The 20,527-nt window shown below is 42.8% G+C and overlaps 1 protein-coding gene across 1 annotated transcript in view; it reads right to left on the reverse strand.

The window, feature by feature from the left end:
* Jazf1 (JAZF zinc finger 1) overlaps nt 1-20,527 on the reverse strand; it is a 306,547-nt gene that overhangs the window by 179,978 nt on the left and 106,042 nt on the right. The window lies entirely within an intron of this gene.

Here is a 20,527-nt window from a genome sequence, read left to right on the forward strand (position 1 = left end):
AAGTTCTGTGCAGTGCCACAAATTCCATTTACTTTGAGAAACCACCAGGATGCAAGGGCCATGCTGGGTGATTTCTGACAAATAAAGCTTGCCTGAAGGTCAGAGAGTTAAACAGTCACACCAATCAGCCTTACAGACCAGGCAGTGGTGACACACCCCTTTAATCCCAGTAGCCACACTAGTTTGCCATAGAAACCAGGCTGTAGTGGCATATGCCTTTAATCCCAGCCCTAGAGAGGATTATAAAATAAGAGAAGACAGCTTTCACACAGTCTCATTCTGAGATTCCTGGAGGTAGGATTGCCATTTCGAACTGAGGTAGAGGTAACAGCCAGTGGCTGGCTGTTTTGCTTTGCTGACCTTCATATTGAACCCCAATTTCTGTCTCTTTTTTTTTCCCTCCAGAGACAGGGTTTCTCTTCGTATCTCTGGTTGTCCTGGAACTCGCTCTGTAGACCAGGCTAGCCTTGAACTCACAGAGATCCACCTGCCTCTGCCTCCCTGAGTGCTGGGATTAAAGGTGTGAGCCACTACTGCCTGGCTTCTTTGTTTTTATTATTTGTGCTATAACCAGTAACTTCCAACCCCACCCCCATTTGATGCCTTGGTACTCTGGGGGTGTGGAATGCTGGGGTGAGGCGGGTTCCTGCAGAGGAGAGAACTATGTGGGGATGAAGAGGAGCACCTGGGGAGAATATACATATCTGGACAGTAGACACCAAACAGCAGGTATGCCAGCAACACTCAAACACAGTATCTACAGCTTTGGGACAAACTCCCTTTCCACATGGCTGATGACAACACATTCTATATCTATGGTTAAAATCCCCAGTGGGCATAGGTCACTGTCTTGGGGTACATTAGGAAGATGCTGAGATTGGGGCCTAAACAGATGGCTGAGAAAGCCTTACCCTGTGGTGGTTGTTCTGGATGTACAAATAATACCTATTTTAGTAGAACTCCCAGATACCCTGTAGTGGTTGTTCTGGATGTAGTCTTGGTCCAGTTTCATCCTTCATAAGAAATATTTGAGGGTCTAGAGAGATAGCCCGGTGGTTAAGAGTATTTGCTGCTCTTCCAGAACATCCAGGTTTAATTTCTAGTCCTTCCATGGTGGCTCACACCTAGCTGTAACTCCAGTTCTAAGGGATCTGATGCCCTCTTATGGCCTCCTTGGGCACCAGGCACCCATTCACTTAATAAAAATGAAAAAAAAAATTTAAAAAGAAATAGCTCATGGAAGGAAAGATCCAGAGGTCAGAGATCATATTCCTGGCTATGTGGTTCTGGAAGGGGTACTTTACTTTGTCAGGCTTCAGTTTCCTCTCATGAAAGAAGGGGAAGCATCTTCCTTAAGTAGCTCTGTATCTATTCCTTTTATCTCAACCCACTACAAATACAGCATAAAGAGTCAAAACTAACTCTTTAAATCCCATCCACAGAATTCCATTGTCCTGAACTGGTGGGCTGGTGAGTTTGTCTAATTTGAACTTTAGCAACAAACTCTAGACTGTCTGAGACCCTGAGGCTATGAGACCCTGGTGCTAAGGCAGGTCCCCCTTTCTTGTTTGCACAAACAGTGATGGTGTCTTCTGACAGCTGGCTCCTCAGAGCTTCTGCAGAGTTCATGCTTCTCCCTCTAGCCTTAAACTTCCCTGCTAACAGCTCATTATTTAAATCGAGAAACAAGAAGCTTTACTCTCCCAATAGAAAAGCATGACAAGTAGTAGAAAATGTTTACAAAGGGTACAAGCAGAGTAGCTAAAAATGCAAATATGCCACTATCATACCATACAGCCAGGCCTAGGGACAGAGGCCTGCAATTCCAAGTACTGCAGCAGCTGAGGCAGGAGGATCACAAATGCAAAGCCTCCCTGGGCTACTCAGTGAGTTCAAAGACAGCCTGGTAACTTAGTGGGAGCCTGCCTCACTAAGAACTTAGGCTCAGAGTCTACAGTTCTGGAGTAGAGATGTGCTTAGCATGAATGAGGCTCTGGTTTCTATTTCTAGCTACCGTAAACAAACAAGCAAACACCCTAACAACCAACAGTAAACACCACAAAAGCAAGGGAGACTGGGAATTTTCCTTTTTGTCTGTGCATGTGCATAGCTCAAGACCATGATCACCCTCAAGTTTATAGGCATCTTTGAATTAAGGACTAATATTGTTTCTGTCCATGTTTCATTTACTTAGCCAAAGCAGGCTCACAAAGAACTCTGCAGCTGTCCTCCGAGGATCAGATCAGCATGCCCAGCAGGTCAGAAGCCCAGCTCCGCAAAGCAAACAGCTCTTTACTGTGCTAGTATTCCCGTATCCAGTAGATATAGAAGCTCATTTTTCAGAGTTGTATGGTTCAGACATTATGAATCTAATGTAGAAGTGAACTTGTCAAGCAAATGATTCATGTAATTTTGTTTACATAATTGGCCTACATAAAAGAAAGAAGATTAAATGCTGCTATTGAGTTTGTTTTCATCTGGGTATTCATAAATAATGGAGGTAATATTTCCTTTAAATAAATAAAAACTATTTAAAAGATTTAAAAAATAATATTGCTACTTCTTAAGAACATTCAGTGTTTAAAACTCATGTTTCTGAGAATTGCTTGCTCATTACATGACCCAAATTCCCAAAGCAGCAGCCCAAACCCCACAGCTCCTACAAATGCATGGCTAACCAAAAGCCAGAACTCAGCCAGGGTTCCAGAGTGCCTGCAGCCAGCTCTCCATGGAACTTTTAAAAGAGTACAAGAAGCTACAAACATGATTTTTTTTTCTTCAGGGCAGTATCTATTCAGCCTGACTGTCCACATGCAGCACACATGAAGTAGTACACACAAAGCAAGTGCCTTTCATCTCTTCTAACTATTCAGATTAGTGGACTGATTAGATATCCACACTGAAATAGCGTTACAAATTAATAATTAATATTGAGAAAATAAATGGTGCTAAGATGTAAGAAAACACACCAAAATTTTATTATTGCTCAGTATGTATATCCCATCATCGAAATGCTTTTTTTTTTTAGTATGTTGTGCTGGATATTGAACATGGGACCCCATAAATGCTAGGCAAGAAACCTACCACTAAGCTTGTTTCAAGTCCCAGGTTTCCCATCCCCTCCAACTCCTCCAAGCCAGGGTCTTACAGCTCTCACTGTCCTGGAACTTCCTCTGTAGACCAGGTTGGCTTCAAACTCACTGAAATCCACCTGCCTCTGCCTCCCTAGTGCTGGGATTAAAGGCATGTGCTACTACCGCCCAGCTCAAGAGCACAGAATCTTAAGATCTGAGTGAACTTAAGGCACTATCTAGTTCTTAGAAGAAGAATCCTCTATGAACACAGGTATTGTTTAACATGCTTTAGTATCAGGTGCTCAACTGGGAACATAATACATCTCATTATCTTGCAATAGTTCTTCACTAAGGACATTATAACCTCTCAGCTCAGTAACTGGGGTTAAGAAAGTCATAGAAGAGAGAGGAGAAGACAAAATAAAAAAGAATGGTTGCAGTTTTTGCAAATTCTTTTCTAGAGTTGAGTATCTAAAATAAAGAGATTATGCAGACAGAATGCAAGTGTGCCTTTGCTCCCCTACCACAGGGATTCCAAGACAAAGATGTCAACAGTGGGTCAGGATTCAGAGAGAAGAGCTAGCTTCTGAGCCTTCCTGCATCTTGAGAACAAAGAGTACTAGGGTTGCTTTTCACCTATGAAAATTTATGGATTATTATGTAATTGAAATGATTGCTAAAAATCTACTTCTCTAAAAATAATCACTGCAACTGTGCTTTTTATTTTAACATTCATTATGCATATGTCCCTCTCCCCCACTCAGGAGATAAATAATGGAATGACTTGAATATAGCACAAAATACAGACAAGAAAAGGTGGCACTTTTAACTTTGAAATTCACTATTCTTGTCAGTTAGTCAGACCTAAAACATTAATTTATTCTGAAAAACTAATTAACTGGAGTTTTTTGCATTTAATTTTCTCTGGCATTTTGGAATCTATTCCAGGCCCTATGGAAATGGCAGGTCTTATGTTATTAAAGTTAGCCTTTCAGAAAGTCCTCCAACTGAAGACTCCAATACATTAAAAAATGCTGAGAGTCCAGATAATGTAAATCAAAAGTATTATTAAAGGGTATCCTTTATACATTAAAGAAAACTTTTAATTTCATTATAAACAAACCCAACTATCGCAAAGGCTTTAGTCTTATGGAATAGTGGTATTTTTCAAACTCCATTTTAAGTACACAAGCTGGAGCTGGCTGCATTTATTTAATCCATTTAGTCACTAGTTCCAGAATCTACTGAGTGCCAGCTGTTTGCCAGGGCACGCTCTATCCTTGTGAAGAGATCAGTCTAGAAGGGAGAATGAATTATATGTAATCACAGAATGTGTGTGTGTGTGTGTGTGTGTGAGAGAGAGAGAGAGAGAGAGAGAGAGAGAGAGAGAGAGAGAGAGAGAGAGAGAGAGAGAAGGGGGTGGAAGAGCTCCATGGGAAAGAAGAGTTTTGACCAAGAATGAAGTGGTGAGAGTGTGGCCACAAGAAGGCTTTGAGTAGACATCTGGTGGACCAGGCTGAGGCAAGCAGCAGCTGTTTGGGCAAGCTCAAGTAGGAAGAAGCCAGAGTCTGAACTGAGTGATGGACAGCTGTGGTGTCACTGCCATTGCTCTGGAAGGCAGCAGGCATGGTGTGCCTTTGAGGGATCAGAGTTGAGTTGTAGACATATAGAGTTTTAGATACCAACTACAAAGAATGGTTTGATAAAGTAGTAAATGACAGCAATACAGGACAGGGAGGAGTTCAGGATAGAACTATGCTTCATAGTTCTCTAACTAACTTGATTTCATGAGCCTTTTTAGATACCAAAGACAAGTAATACTTAATTATTAAATATAAATTACCAAATATACATGTATATTAAAGCAATCTATTCAAAGAGATCAGGCATGTTCAGGGTGGTACAGTCATAGACAGTATCATGAGAAAGAAAACCCTTGTGGGAACCACACCATTGCATCCTATTGTGTCGCTAACACGGTGGGTTCTCAGATACATGACTTCTTTCATAAGTTGCAGATTAATGAGTACTCTAGAGGCATAGGGCTAAATATCTTAAAATTAAAATATATGTAATACAAGCTGCTTTGAAGAAATTAAAAGCCAAAACAGTGTCTGAGAACTCAATAATGTCTTTGTAGCTGACAAAGCTGTGTGTGTCCACTGTGAGTGTACACGTTCACACACAGACCTGTTGGAATGGTTTAGGCCTCTGCTTATAAATGCATTGATGCAAGAGGGAATGCTGGATACTTGTGGGGGAGGGGAGCTTACCACCCTTTCTCCAAGTCAAACTCTCCCAAATGGTTACACTTACCTGAATTTAGATGGGCCTAATAAGATTTTTGTTTGTTTTTCTGATTTTTTGTTTTTTTGAGACAGAGTTTTCCTGTGTTGCCCTGGCTCTCCTGGAACTCACTCTGTAGACCAGGTTGACCTTGAATTCACAGAGATCCACCTGCCCCTGCCTCCCGAGCCCTAGGATTAAAGGTATGCACCTTTAATTTTTAATTTAAAAACCGCACAATTTTACTTTTTCAAAAGATGACACAGATGTAGGAAAATAAACTAGACATTTTCCTAGTGTGCAAAATTTTGGGGCATCCCAGGATCCCATCAGCAACTCCTGAGCTGAGGCTCTCAGGAGACCAAGCTCCACCCACAGCTTCCCTAGACGTCCATCAGGTCTGTGTCAACACTCCTCAAAACAGACAGATAAGCATGCTTCTCATTACCTGATTTGGGATTGTAACCATAATACCACCAGGGTCCGGAATTATGTTTCTAAGTCTTCTCACCAGTATTTAAGAAAGAACTGCTTTGCTACTCCTTACTAACAGTCCTCAAGGACAGGATCCCTCAGGAACACAGCTGTCTGCCAACAGATGCGTCCGAAAGGAGCATCTCCCATACCTCAGATAAACACAGAAGAAACTGTGCAGAAAGGAGATTATTGCCTCTGTTTTATGAAACTTGATAAGGAGTTGTTTTAGCACCTGCTTGACCTCTAAATAATGGCTCTTCACTGTTAGAGGAGGGAGGTAAAATAAGTCTGTTCAAACTGTGCGCCAAGTTTCAAGACCACCCTGGGAAAGTCTGCTGTCAAATGTCCTCCAGCCTAGTCCAAGGAGGTGGAGTCAACACAAGAGAATAAAGGTCTGGGGTAGAGACAATCCTCATGGGGGAGAATAAAAGAAAATATCATAAACCAAAAGGAAGACGGCCCTGAAAAACACAAAGTGAAGAAGGGGGACAGGTGTTAGGAGACTTGGCAGAAGCAGCCAGCTGTGTGATCAAGAGGCAGGGCTGAGTGCGATCACTGCAGGACAAGCGTCTGCAGCAGTTATAAAAGGAGGGGAACAGGAGCTGGGGAGGAGCATGACAATCAACCCAACAGACGTGGGGCATCCAGGAGGCACCGTGAGTCTGGGGCAGGGTGGGAGCATGCTTGAAAGAATACTTCGTGTGGCAGCAACCAACAGGGCTACGAGATTCCAGGACTAGAAGTAAAATAAAAAGTCAATCAAAGGCAGGGAAGATGCCTCAGTCACTGGAGTTCTTGGCACCGGGACCTGAGGCTTTGATCCCCAGAACTCATATCTAGTGATGCTGGAGAGGCAGGTGGAGCCTCACTGGCCAACCAGGTTAGCCTACTTGGCAAGCTTAAGGCCAGTAAAATCCTGTCTCAAGAAACAAGACAGGTAGTACCTAAGGAATGACAGGTAGGTTGCCCTCTGGCCTCCACACGCACACGCACATGCGCGCGCACGCACACATGTATGTGTCACCCTTCTCATATCCACATACCCCATGAAAATGTACATGTATACACATATGCACACAGAGACAAATACCAGCTTTTCAACTGTGACTTGATAGAAGGAATTGTTTTTCCAACAGATGCTGCTGCCTGGGTTGCTTTGCGTGCACTGGGATGTTTTATTAAGTGTGTTTGCTTGGCTTCCTGTGGTGTTAGCGTCCGGCAGAAACAGCCTACTGACAGTACTGTAGCCTGTAAAGACCTGAACATCCACAGAAAACTTGATGCACTGCTAAGAGAGACTCATACAAAATCATGAAGAGGACATGGGCAGCACAACCAGCAAACTGCCAGGCTGCTGGCTCTTTGGACTCAGTGACTCTGAGTGATCTGGGCCTGTGTCTTTCCCCAGGGTCTGTGCTCCTTGGATACAGTGCTTCAAGTGTGGGTTTGCCCCTTCTCCTGTGACCCGTTCTCTACTACTCAGGGATAAGCACCACTTCTTCTGAGGACCAGGGCATGGGTATCCTCTGCCCTCCCAATGCTGTGCCCATCCCAGAACTGCTTCCTTTTTATTCACCTTTGTGACCTCAGGGTCCAGCCAAGTGCCTGTGCACGAACTGTGCACGAACTATGAGCCTTTGACATACTATGTTTCTGCTTTGTGGGACGGGGCAGCACCATCTGTGATCCTAGTACTTGGGATGAAGAGGAAAGGATAATGAATCTGAGGCCAGCCTGGGCTACACAATAAGACTGATCTAAAAAAAAAAAAAGTACAAACATCATGGGAAACAGTCTGTCAGATTCTCAAAGACTTAAACAGAAAATTATGGCATGCCTAGCAATTTTAATTCTAGTCGCTTACCCAAGTGAATTCAAAACAGTCGTAAAAGCTTTGCACACAAAATTTCAGAGCAGTACTCTCTGGAGTAGATGAAAAATGAGAAGAACCAAGACAACCCAAGGCTGCTGGATACACAAAACATTCACACAATGGAATGGCATCTAACCCCACAGGCAGGTGGGGCTACAGCCCAGGCAGACTAGAAAACATACTAAGTGAAAGACACAAGACGGATTCTACTGACACCGAGCCTGGCAGGAGCCAAGGAAGACGGTGACTGGTTTATGGATGCTGCCGAGTACTGAGAGTACACTGGGAGCAACTGCATTGCACTCTGCACAGTCATCAAACGGAGAAATTCATTTGCAAACTGAAACTGCAAAATTCACCTCAGTTAAAAAAAAATGCTTTTTTAAAGCCTAATCTCACAGAAAATAGAAATGAGTAAACCCGGGCAATCTGGGAGTGCAGACGTCTGCCTTCCTTTTTCTCTATCAACTTCCCTCCTCCTCCTCTTCCTGCCTTTCTAGAAACCTCAGGGCAATCAGGCAAAACCTCAGTCCCACCCTTTAATCTACAAAGATGGCACCTTAACTGCTGCTGTTCTGAGCTGTGACACACAGGTCCTGGGGACAGGACGCCCTGCTGCAGGGAGCAGGAAGGCGGACAGAGATGAGAGTCCTCTCCAGCTTCTGCACTACCCTTGCTGGTGTGGAGGAAGGGAAGCACTAAAGGATTTTTCCTGTCCTTGTTCTCCCAGGGTTCAGCAAGATACCAGGAGTTACAAAGAAAGCAATATGCTATTCTTCTGAGGGGGGGAAAAACCACAAAATTTAATTTTCCTTAGTTTTTAATTAAGACTGTCCTTTTTGAATCTATGTCTGGAGGCAGCTAATGAAAAATGACCTCATTTACGGTGACACTGGCCGTGTGACAGGACAACGGAAAGGGCAAGAACCACCACAGAGTCCCCAGGTCTCAATGTGTCACTGAACTGCTGGGGAGAGACGGTGGAGGCGGGGCATATATTAACAGACATTATAATCACTCTGGTGCAAGGATTGGCCTCCCTTCTTGAACCCATTTGAGGCAGGGTACCAGAACCGAGCAATTTAATCTGTTTTTCCTTTAATGCTCTCAGCAACCGGAAAAGCGAGTGAGAATGAGTTCAACTCTAAAGAAATGAAATTTTGACACAGAGGTCACCACCCTTGAATGAGGTGAGATCAGTCCCTGGCCTGAGGGGCAGGAAAAAAAAGGAAGGCTTGGCGGAGGTCGAAAATTAGGTAGCATAAATGAAGCTCATTTGTTTTGCCTCTTCAAAAAAGGTAAGGGGGTATAGCAGGTGTGTGGATAAATGCCTCCAGCCCCCAGATCAACTCCCCGGGCCGTTGGGTTGTTCCTGTCTTCCTCCCACGTCAGCCTGTGCTGATCATGGGGTGGGGGGGGATGCTGCAGGCAGGAAAATGCTCTAGGGAGGGCAAGGGTTTTTCCTGGATTCTGGATCATTCTGATCATTCTCTGCATGATCAGAAACAATGCCAAATTGAGTGCCTTCTACAGAGCGGCAATTGCTAAAGGCAGAAACAGAGTGTGTATAGCACGGGTCCTGCCCTCAGAACCACTTCACTGGAGGCTTTTAGTCACTTTTTAAAAGAAAGAATCTTGTTAACTTTAAAACCACAAAGCACATTTGTTGTTTTTGTTTGTTTCTTTGTTTTAAGTAAAGATTCTGAAAAAGCAGCTCAGCTCTCAGTTCTTCCCTTAGGCGAACGGCATTAAGTACTGGGATAGCCGTTCTTCTAGAACTTTCTCAAGTTCAGTGGCACTGGCTTTTGCTTCTACTTCTTGTAATTGGCTCCATACTGTGTCTCTTGTGATGCTGGAATTATCTCACTAGTTTCCACATTCCTCAGGAGGAGGAGTTCGTGGTTACCATTTTAAGTCATGACCAACTCTTAAGCTTCTAGACTAATATAAAGGGCTGGCCTGTGACAAATCATGAAAATGATTTCTTCCCATCACTTTGTGACATTACATTCAACATACGCTCCAAATTTCATTTAAACCCTTTCCTTTCTGAAGGATATATGGCCCACCTGCTTATCATTGGTATTAACGTTGCTATAACAAATGTCCACAGGACAGCAGTAAAACTGTTAGGGCAAGTGCGGTATGGTGTGGTCTGAAGAGATGCCCCCTTCTCAGCAGCTTCTGCATCTACTTCCAGTCAGAGCATCCGAGAAGCCCTGAACTCTACACAGTACCCTCCCAAGTGACAGGCATCATCAAGCACTTTGATATTGACAATCTAATATATAAAATTTGCCTGAATGCTTGTTTCCTTGATGGAAAGGGAAGGTATTTTGATGTCCATAGCAGCCACTTGTGTTTCTTTTGTAGTAGCTTGCTCTGATGGTTTTCTACTGCAGAGCCCTTCCCTACAGGTTTGAGGGAATATTCTATGCAGTTTGGATATTAACCCTTTACCAGTTACATATGTTTCACATATTCTCTCCAGTTGGCTGTCTATACTTTAATTTTGTTTATAGTTTCTTCCAGCATGAGTTCATGAAACTGAATTTGTTAAACATTTTAAGACTTCAGGGCTCCTTGTCATGTTTTTAAAGACCTTCTCCAGGACTATAAAAATATATTACTCTATTTTCTTTTATCATTTTAAAGATTTGAAATGTAGTGTGTGGTATGAATTAGGGATCTAAATATATATTTTCTCCCAAGGAGATTGCCAGTTGACTCAAGCTGCCTCCATCCTGCAAGGCCGTCCTCCCCACTGCACGACCGTCCTCCCCACTGCCTTTATGACATGTTGACTCCTCCAGAGCGTGTGGATCCACTTCTTAAGGGAAATATGTGGACAGTTGCCTGGTGTGGTACTTTTGGAATGAGCAGAAAATGTTAATGTGGGCTGGTCCATAACAAGGTTTTTAAGTATCAAGTTGGCACTTCAAAAGGATATGTGTTGTCTAATTTGGGGGCAAAAAGGAATTCCAAAAATACCCATTTAGTCATGCTTGTTAGTTGAGGTATTGATACTTTCTTTGCTGTTCACTATTGATCCTTTTTGCAACATGAGAATGTCTACCAGTGTTTCTCTGTGATATGCTATCCTAATAAACAATACCTCTGACCCACTGCACACTGGCTTCTGCAGCCTGTTTGCCAGCCTCTCTAAGAAGCTTCACCTCCCAAATGTACTAGAGTTCTCAGACAAACTTGCTACAACAGTTGTCACCACCAGGGTGCTGTAAATGACACAGTTCATCAATATTTAAGGCCTGCAAATAAGAACAATTAAAATCAACTAGCAACTCAAAAATCACAAGGAAATAAATGACACCTAATGCTGATTTAGGCCCGCCTTTGAAAGCCTGTCATGTGATTTACGGACAGAAGCTCAACACTCTAGAGGGGCAGAGTAGAAAAGAAAAGAAAAAGAGTTTATTTTCCTGTTTAGAAGCAGATGCACCAAACCTGTAACAAATTAAAACTTCAGGGCTGCTCTGGGGCAGGCCTCATATGATGTTCAAAGAGAAAAGAATTAACCTTGTGCACACTTCCTATATGCAAGATCATTAATGAGAAGCCAAAATGCCTAATTTGTTCTCATGTTTCTGCTTTCTGTCATTTTTGTATGGTTAACAGGATCATAATTTAAGTGAGTCACACGCTGTAAATAAACTGGATATATTATTCTCTTCTCTGGTAACTGGACCACCTTTTTTCTTTGTTTCCCTTTTTTCTTTTCCAAAGACACGGTAAACCATGTAACCGAGAGCGGTAGTGAACTGCTTGTATTGAAAACTAGATGCTCTGACCCTGGGCTGATGGCCACCAGTTTGTCTTTTGTCTCTGCTTCATAGGCACTTTATATGACTTGATGACCGATAGCCACCACTTTATCCACACAACCTCTCCCCAGCCTATAAAAAGCTCTGGACCTAACATCTACAGACCGTGTTTTTGCCCAGAGCAAAGGATGTACGGGTGCCCCATAAGAGTCTGGTCTTTTCCGGCAACCAGCTCTCACTTGCAGGTGGGTTCTCAAGCTCTCTACACAAAAGATGATGGCGCCAAGACTAGAAAGAGTAGGTGTATTTCACAAATTAAAAAACAATAACAAAAAAAAAACACAAAAAACTCCTTTCAGCCCTTGGCTTTCACCAGTAGTAGATCAAAACACACTTAGCCAGGGATCTAAATCAATGTTGCAAAAATCACACTGAATCAGGATATGAGCTACAACAGTGAAGGTCATTTTAATGCAAAGAAACAGTGACAGGTGTGGTGACTGGCTTTTACAAAAGTTGTCACAACACTGGCCTGGAGACCTTAGCTATTGAGTACAGAGTCCAGCAACGTCATGAATGCTCACTGCCCTAGTTTGTTGTCTGTTGCTATAATGAACACCATAACCAAGAGAAACTTGGGGAAGAAATGGGTTATTCGACTTAGAGCCCAATCCATCATTATGGGAAGCCAGGGCTGAAATTCAAGGCTGGAGGCTGGAGGTAGAAGTAAAACAAAGACCATGGAGAAAGACTGCTTGCTCAGCTACTTTGTTCTATGCCCAGATCCACCTGCCTAGGAATGACGCCACCCATAGTGGGCTGGGTCATCCTACAGCAACTAGCAATTAAGAAAATGCCTCACACACATAGCCACAGGACAACTTGATGGAGACAATCTTCAGCTGAGGTTCTCTTCTCCTAGGCTTGTGTCAAGGCGAGCTGACTATAACAGTCACATTGTGAATAACTCTGTTTTGAGTCTTGTGAAACCAGAACTCTGTACTATTAATTTGTAGTGATAATTCTCCCTCCTCCTACTGCTTCAGACACTCCACTGGAGTAGCATCATTTGGTGTGTGCTTCCCTGACTGGCTTATTTCACGTAGCACAATGCTGTGAGGTTTAATAGTGCTGTTCATAAAAGGGTTTACTTCTTTTTAAAGGCTCTCTTCTATCCTGTTTATACACCATTTTCTTTATCTACTTCATGGATATATGTGCATTGCTTCCAGTTCTTGGCTATTGCACAAACTGCTGCAAGAAATATGGGTGCAGATGTTTCCCGAGCTGTTTTGAATCTTTTGGACATACACCCAGGCACGAGGCCACTCTCACAGACATTACAATCCTAATTTTGTTCTGTTGAAGAACTTGTTTCTCACAATGTTGTGTTTCTGTTTTTGAACAACTGTTTCCAAAGTAGGTGGACCACTTTACATTCCTTCATTTATGTGCAAAAGCTCCCACTTCTTTGCATTCATGCCTGTGTTGGTCAGCCTCATGGGTGTTGAGTGATGGTTATGGGATTTCAGTTGCAGTTTGTTACAGACCATGCAGATGAATGTCCTTTATGTGTATGCTAGCATATATCCATCTCCCTTTGGAGAACTATCAAATTCTTTGGTCGGGTCTGGAGATGTCTCCCCCATTCCACATGTTGGCTTGTCATTGTGTCTTTCCTTTGCTATGCATCAGTTTTAAAATTTTCTTTTGTTGTCAGTGCATTTCCTATCTATCATCTCCAAGAAGTCATTCAAATCCAATATTAAAGCTTTCCAAATTTATATCTTTATATATCTTAGGAATTTTCATCTTGAGTCTGTTTTGTCTATTTATTTATTTATTTATTTTATTATTTTTTTTCGGGACAAGGTTTCTCTGTAGCTTTGGTGCCTGTTCTGGAACTAGCTCTTGTAGACCAGGCTGGCCTCAAACTCACAGAGATCTGCCTGCCTCTGCCTCCCGAGTGCTGGTTAAAGGCGTGCGCCACCACTGCCCAGCTCAACTTTTTATTTATTTATTTACTTACTGTTTTGCTGAGTATTAAAAACAGGGCATCACACCTGCTGGGCAACACTCTACCACTGAACTGACACTCCAGCCCTTAAGCTGTTTTTAAATATAGACAGAAAATTATGGAAAACTGGTACTCCAAAACCTGAAAGTGGCCTGCTTACTGTCTGTCAGAATACTTGCTGAGAGAGGCTATTCACCTCCTTTGATATTCATACTGTCAACCCTTGTTTCTAAATTTAGTGAACTGATTTGGGTAAGACTAAAATAATTACACAGGACAAAATCATCTTTCAGGTGTGCATTCAGGAAATAATTGGTAATATAAGCAAAATAAAATAATATATAAAACAGTATTTTCATATTTCCTATTAGTGAGGAAAATACACCAGAGATCCCCAAAATATTGTAATCTCAAAGACAATTTTCAATCGAGGACAACCTAAAATGAAACAGTGTTCATACTGTCATACAACTAACCACTGGATTTTAAGCAAAAAGATGGAAAGGAGTGGGAAGAGAAGACATAGGCTGAGCCATTCACAGCAAGAAAACACCAGAGGTCCACAGGCCCCTCTATCCCTCCCGCAGCTCAATGTTCATCTTTTTAAAAAAATGTTGATAATCAAAAGTACAAAGGAGAGCCAGCCTTTAATCCCATCTCAGGATTAAATTTTCTTCAAATAGCATGGGAATCAATGTGATTCTGTCTTCTGTGTTTGATTCCCCCCCTCCTTTTATCACATGCATGTGTGATGCTCAGCAGGCACTGTCACTGAACTACACTCTCAGCTCTCCTTTTAAGACACAGGATGGCCTGGTACTCATAATCCTCCTGCCTCAGCTTCCTTACTCTGCTACTTACCCACTTTCTGCTTCCTTTCACGCTGTCATTCGAGACTGACAGCTTTGCAGGGAGTGGCAGTGTGTGCTGCTGTCATAGGGAGCATGCATGTGTAGAGGTTTTGCTGAGTTTAACAGTGCACTAATGCAACGGACATGCAACAGCATCTTAAGCAATTGATGTGACAATAATTGTACATGTTACCTAGCTGGTGCAGAACTGGCTCCAATAAGTAGTAAGCAAGTTTTCCAGCTTTAACGCTCTGGCTTTCCTTACTTCCTCGAAACTACAGCTTTGTGTACTGCTCTTATTTAACTGAACCTCTGTTGTATTGCTCTCTTTGGATTTTCATTTGGATTTTGTAAGGCAGCAGTTTAAGACCACAAGTTGGAAGACGAGTCACATAATTCAAACAGAGTAGATATGCTGCAAGATATGAATACCTGCTTGGACTTGACGGCCTTAAACCTGCTGCTCCAGCTTTAAGAAGAGCATCTTCCTTGGGCAACGTCTGCCCGTTCTGGAGTGACCTGTGAGACTCCAGTGCTCACCAGCTGTCACTCACACCAGTGCTCCTCCTCAGGTCTGCAGTGTGTGTGTACTGACTATGCATTCACTTTTGTGTCATTTTTGTAAATGCAGTAGTTTTGCACAACCTCTTATGAATGTATTAATTTCACTATATTAGAAAGTAGATAATTGCCGGGTATGGTGGCACAGGACTTTAATCCCAGCATTTGGGAGGCAGAAGCAGGTGGATCTCTGTGAATTTGAGGCCAACCTGGTCTACAAAGTGAGTTCCAGGACAGCCAAAACTGTCACACAGAGAAAGCCTGTCTCAAAAAACAAAGTAGATAATGTGCCAAGCAAGAGCAGAGCACAAGTCTTTCAGCCTTTCTAAGAAGATGCGCCTCCATTATTGCTTTTGTATAAGACTTGTTTACAATATGGAGCTTATTAGAACAGCAAACTAAAGTCTCTACTCAGCCTGCTACAGAATTATGCTTTTCGTTTGCTACCAATATTTGTGACTTTCAGTGGCCTTGTAGAAATACGATATGTTGCTTAGGCATATCTTCTGTTCTATGCAGAACATTTCATTTTGAAATTGCAAGTCATATAATTTATATGAACTTCCTTAATGTAGAAACTTTTTACTTCTGCACTCAACTTTGGCAATATTAAAGTAAAGAAGGCTTGCACTCTCTGCCTTCTGTTTGCTCCTCAGGTCCATCTTCTCTTTACTTGTATGGCTCTTGACTGGGCTGATCCATTTATATGAACTTGTAAATGTCTATCTTTACTCTTAAAGTTGACTAAATAAAAGGATGTTTATGGAAAAAAAGAAAAAGAAACATGTTATAATCCAATTAATCAGAGAAAACAAAAATTTGCTTCCCAGGGCTTCTATTTCAGCACATATTTAAGTGTGTAAAACGTTACTTTTATTGATGTCTTTCTTAATCAACACCATTTATCTGTAAAGTCTTTCCTACTGGCTCTGGCATAAAACTAAGCCCAGTGTAGTCACAGAGGCCAGGCAGACACAGATGAAGAAGAACCAGTCCCATGTCTTTTAGAACCGTTTTCTGTATACTTAACTAGTTCCTGGCAGTGCAGTTACCTGCAGTTACCCTGCAGAGGAAAAGGCAAATGCACTGCCCAGTGGCTCTCTGCTTCAGGGTCTGTGCCACCCAGACCCAGAGAGCCTCTTGGACACTGGCTGCAGGACTGCTCCTTGTGGTTTGTGTGTGTATGTTCTGGCCACACTAAAGTCACTTGTAAATACTTCCACTGTTTCTTTTAGGAAGCCCAGGCTTGATATAAAATGTGGTTCTCTCATGCTTGAGGCCATTAGGGTAAATGCTGGTGTATCCCCACTTAAAGAGAAGGCAGGAAGACAGGCAGACTCTAGACACAGTCTGCCTCTCTTCCTGCCATCTGGTTAATGTAGTACTGGCTGCTGGGGGAGGGGGCAGGGTGAGGGCCCAGGAGCCAAGCTGGAAGGGGAAGGGTTGGCACTGTGGATTCACTCCAGGTACTGGGTGCATCCTTCCCCACAGGGGCTGTGTGAGCTGCAGGATCCCTGCAGTTTCTGTTCCAGTCCCCAGTACCAGTGGTGGCAGTATGTTACATGGTCTTTACCAAAGGGAAAATGTGAAACAATTTTAAAAATGAGTTGAGTGCCCTTAGATTTTGTATATTTTATGTCAAGACCTGGGAAATTTATTTTAAAGTTCCCATGATAAATTTACTAAACGGAAGATGCCTTCAATGTATCCTCAGAGGCTTCTCTTCTCTTATCCTTGGCAATGGCCTCCTCCAGCATTCGGCCTCACTCTGTAGGACTCATTTCGCATTGCTGACACATTAGCAGCCCTCAAGCTGTCGCTCATCAGCTGGCTTCACTGCTTAAAAACTCCAATTGCTTTCCACGGGGCGTCATTGTCTATGAGCTTCTCTACCGGGCTCTCAGGCCCCTACAGGGTCAGCTGTGCACCCTGCTCCAGTGCAGCTGCTGCAAACATTGCTAAGTCTCCCACTCAGCCTCTGCATCAGCGCCTCTCTACTCTCTCCACCAAGTCTTGAATTTTCACATCAGACCACCGAAACTTCTCCTCCATTCCAGATTCCTCCAAATGGATTCATGCAGTGGTAGCAGTACCAAGAAATACTTGTTTGTTGCAAGTTAAATTGTATTTGTGCAAGTTAAATATGTTATTTTATTATTGTTATTCTTGGGTGGGCTTCACTATGCCCGGAGGTACAAATGATTTTTACTCCCAAGACTGCTACTATAACATGTACAATGCAAGTCAAACATTGTAGACAGAAGAATTACAGCTCAGAAGTACTAACTGACTTGTGTGAGGACCCATAGCTCATGGTGCTCAGTTTGCTGCCTCCTCTGCCTTTGGGTTTTCAGAGAATGTTCCATCACAACAGCTATTTTCTGTAGGTGTAGGGAGCTTGTTGGTTTCAGTGACTAGCTTAGACCCGAAATAATCACACAGAAACTATATTAATTAAATCACTGCTTGGTCCATTAGCTCTAGCTTCTTATTGGCTAACTCATATTAATTTAACCCATTTCTATTAATCAGTATATCACCATGAAGTCATGGCCTACCAGAAGTTTCAGCACATCTATCTCTGGCGGTGGCTCCCTCCAACTCTGCCTTCCTTTCTCCTACCATTCAGCCTAGCTTTCCCTTCCTACCTAAGTTCTACCTTGCTATAGGTCCAAAGCAGTTTCTTTATTCATTAGTGGTAATCACATCACACAGAGGGGACTCCCATATCACCTCCCCTTTTCTGTTTAAATAAAAAGGAAAGTTTTAACTTTAACATAGTAAAATTACATATAATACAGGTGTCAAACAAGAATTACAGTCACTATATTTATATCTACTTTATCTTTTATCATAACTAAGGAAAACTCTAACTATACCTATAAATTCTTCAGTTCCATCAAAGACTCCAGAAAGGATATAATATCGCCTAAGTAAATAGGAAGTGCATTGTAAGCAACTTTCAAAACTCCTACATCAATTTTCTGTTAGATGTTGCAGTTATGTGTAGTGATATTTCATTTGTATTTTAATAAACAAAGCTTTCCTGAATATCAGAACACAAAACAGCTACACTAGTCAGTCATACAGTCCAGGCAGTGGTAGCACACACTTTTAATCCCAGTAACCATACTAGTTAGCCATAGAATCTGGGTGGTGGTAGTGTGCACCTTTAATCTTAGCACTAGAGAGGAATATAAGGTGGTATGAGACAGGAACTCACTCTAGTGGTTTGGCTGTTTTACTTTTCTGATCTTCAGGTTGAACCCCAATATCTGTCTCTGGGTTTGTATTATTCATTCTACAGTTAAACTCAAACCTGCTCCCAGTTTCTACTCTTTGTGAATAAAATAAAGGATTTCCTTATCACAGCATCTTCTGATGTCCCCAAGCAGAGTTACATAAGTAAGGTCTCCATAATATGTAGTGAGTCACTGGAGGTAGGTGAGGAGGGGATGCAGGTACAGCCTAGGGAATTTCTCTTTAAAAGGAACCTGGATCCTGCACTGGGCAGGCATAGACAGTCAGAGCTCTGGAGCTCACTGACTGGTCAGCCAAGCCAAATGGGTGAACACCAGGTTCAGTAAGAGATCCTGCCTCAAAAGATAAGGTGGATAGCTATTGAGGAAGGCACTTGACCTTGACTTCAGATCACACACACCTATTGATTCATCATGCCGTGAGGGCCCCCACTGAGTCAGTCACTGGAAGAAACAGCACTGGCTGTCCACTAATGATGGGTGTTTAAAGCTCACAACACAGCTAACACTGGTTTAGAGTTGCCTGCCTATTTACCACTTCACTTCTTGCTGTGTTTAGCTGTAGTTTGTTTTTCTTTTCTGAGATCAATTCTCTTCCCAAAACATATTTCAGAGTGTCCTCCCTGTTGTGGTTCTGGGGCTTTACCTCAGGAAACCGCACATGACCCTTCCTCCCCAGCTAGAATCCCCTCTGTGAGGACCTGCTGGTTCCTTTCCTCTGGTCTGACAATGGCCTTATTGACACCTCCACCTTTGGAAGAAGTAGTACATGGTGGCAGGCTGATTGTGACTCTCAGAATGCTACGGACGTGGCTTCCTGGTTCTCTTCTATAATCATGACTGATAGTCAAGCTGTTCTTCTAACTGCTGCCTATCTCCGAGCGCCCAGGCCTTCTTGTCCCCATGCTCCGCAGCTCTCCTGTGTACACAAGGTAGAGATGGATTCACATTTTTAACCTAGAGTCTAGGGAGACGGCTCAGTGAGTAAGCTGAGTGCTGCACAGGTCTGAGGACCTACGCTGGGATCCACGGGACCCATGCAACAGTCAGATGCAGCAGTTTTGAAGGGGACATGCAGATTGAGGTGGATCCAGGGCCTCACTGGCCAGCCAGTCTAGTGAGATGGTGAGTTCCAGCTTCAGTGAAATACCTCATCTCAAAAAATAAGGCTGGCAGCAATAGGGAAGACACCTAAGTTTGGCCTCCCGTCTCTACATATACACAACACACACACAAGTGATACACAGAAAAAAACAGTCTGTGATTTGCTGTGTGTTCCCAATCTGACAACAGGATCTTTAGTAATTTCTGCAAATTTCACTCTTCCATGTCTGAGCTTTCACATATTTCCCACACGTTTTTGTTCTGCAGCATTAAATTCTCAATAATTTGTTTAATTTTACCTTCTAGTTCAATTTTTTCTCTGGTTCTGTATAATGAGCTACCTACAGGAGCTTTAATTTCTATATTTTTATGCATATGTTCTATCGCCTTTTGCACACGCTCACTGCTATTTTGGTAGCTTTGCTCCATCGGCACACATCTGGTCTCTTCCACATTCCCCAGCCAATGTCTCTGTGTCTGATGGCTCCATCTCTGTGGCTTAGGAGACTGTCTGCAGACTGCCTTTCACAGGGCTTGTTTTCCTCGGCTTTGAGAGTTTAACTGGAAACGAACTGAGAAATTCTCTGTGAGGGTTTTTAATGTTCGGATTAAGGGAGGCTCCTACACAAAGGATCTGCCCTTGCTTCTCTGCTAGATGCCCAGATTCTTGGCTGAACTGAATGTTTTCCTGACCACTCAACTCAGCTAGTCCAAATTCCTGCTGTAAATCCATCAGCTGCTCTGAGCCTATACATTTTCTAAGGAGATTATTATTTTCTTCTCCTCCACACATTTTTAGAAATTTCCCTTGGAGAAGCCTCAGTTACTCTGGCCTCACTTGCCATTACTAAGAAAATGCGGCTTGGAGGTACAGTTCCTGGCAGGAGGTGTCTGCTGATTATACAGTCTATCCTGGGTGGCCCGAGGCTGTCCCCTTCTGTGGCTCTGCTCTGGAGGCTGAAAAACCAAAGCAAGTTCAGGCTGAAAGACAGCCTCCTGCCTTCATCTTACCTCTCGAGCATCTGCCATGTCATTCCTTCCTGTCAGTCGACAGTGAGCTGAAATAGAATCCTGGATCCACTGATCTTTAAGGCAGTATGATTTATTCCAGTGTCTACCCAGTCTTCATAGGCTTGGGAAACGAAACTCGACTTAAAGTCCTTGCAACATTGATGGGCAGTGTGAGGACAAATGAGTTGATACCTAAAAGGCATGCCAGCACTCCAAAAGTGTCCGAGAGTA

This window comes from Alexandromys fortis, unplaced genomic scaffold (genome assembly GCF_014885135.2).
Source record: "Alexandromys fortis isolate MF-2015 unplaced genomic scaffold, M_Fortis_MF-2015_v1.1 scaffold_93, whole genome shotgun sequence".
Lineage (NCBI taxonomy): Eukaryota > Metazoa > Chordata > Mammalia > Rodentia > Cricetidae > Alexandromys > Alexandromys fortis.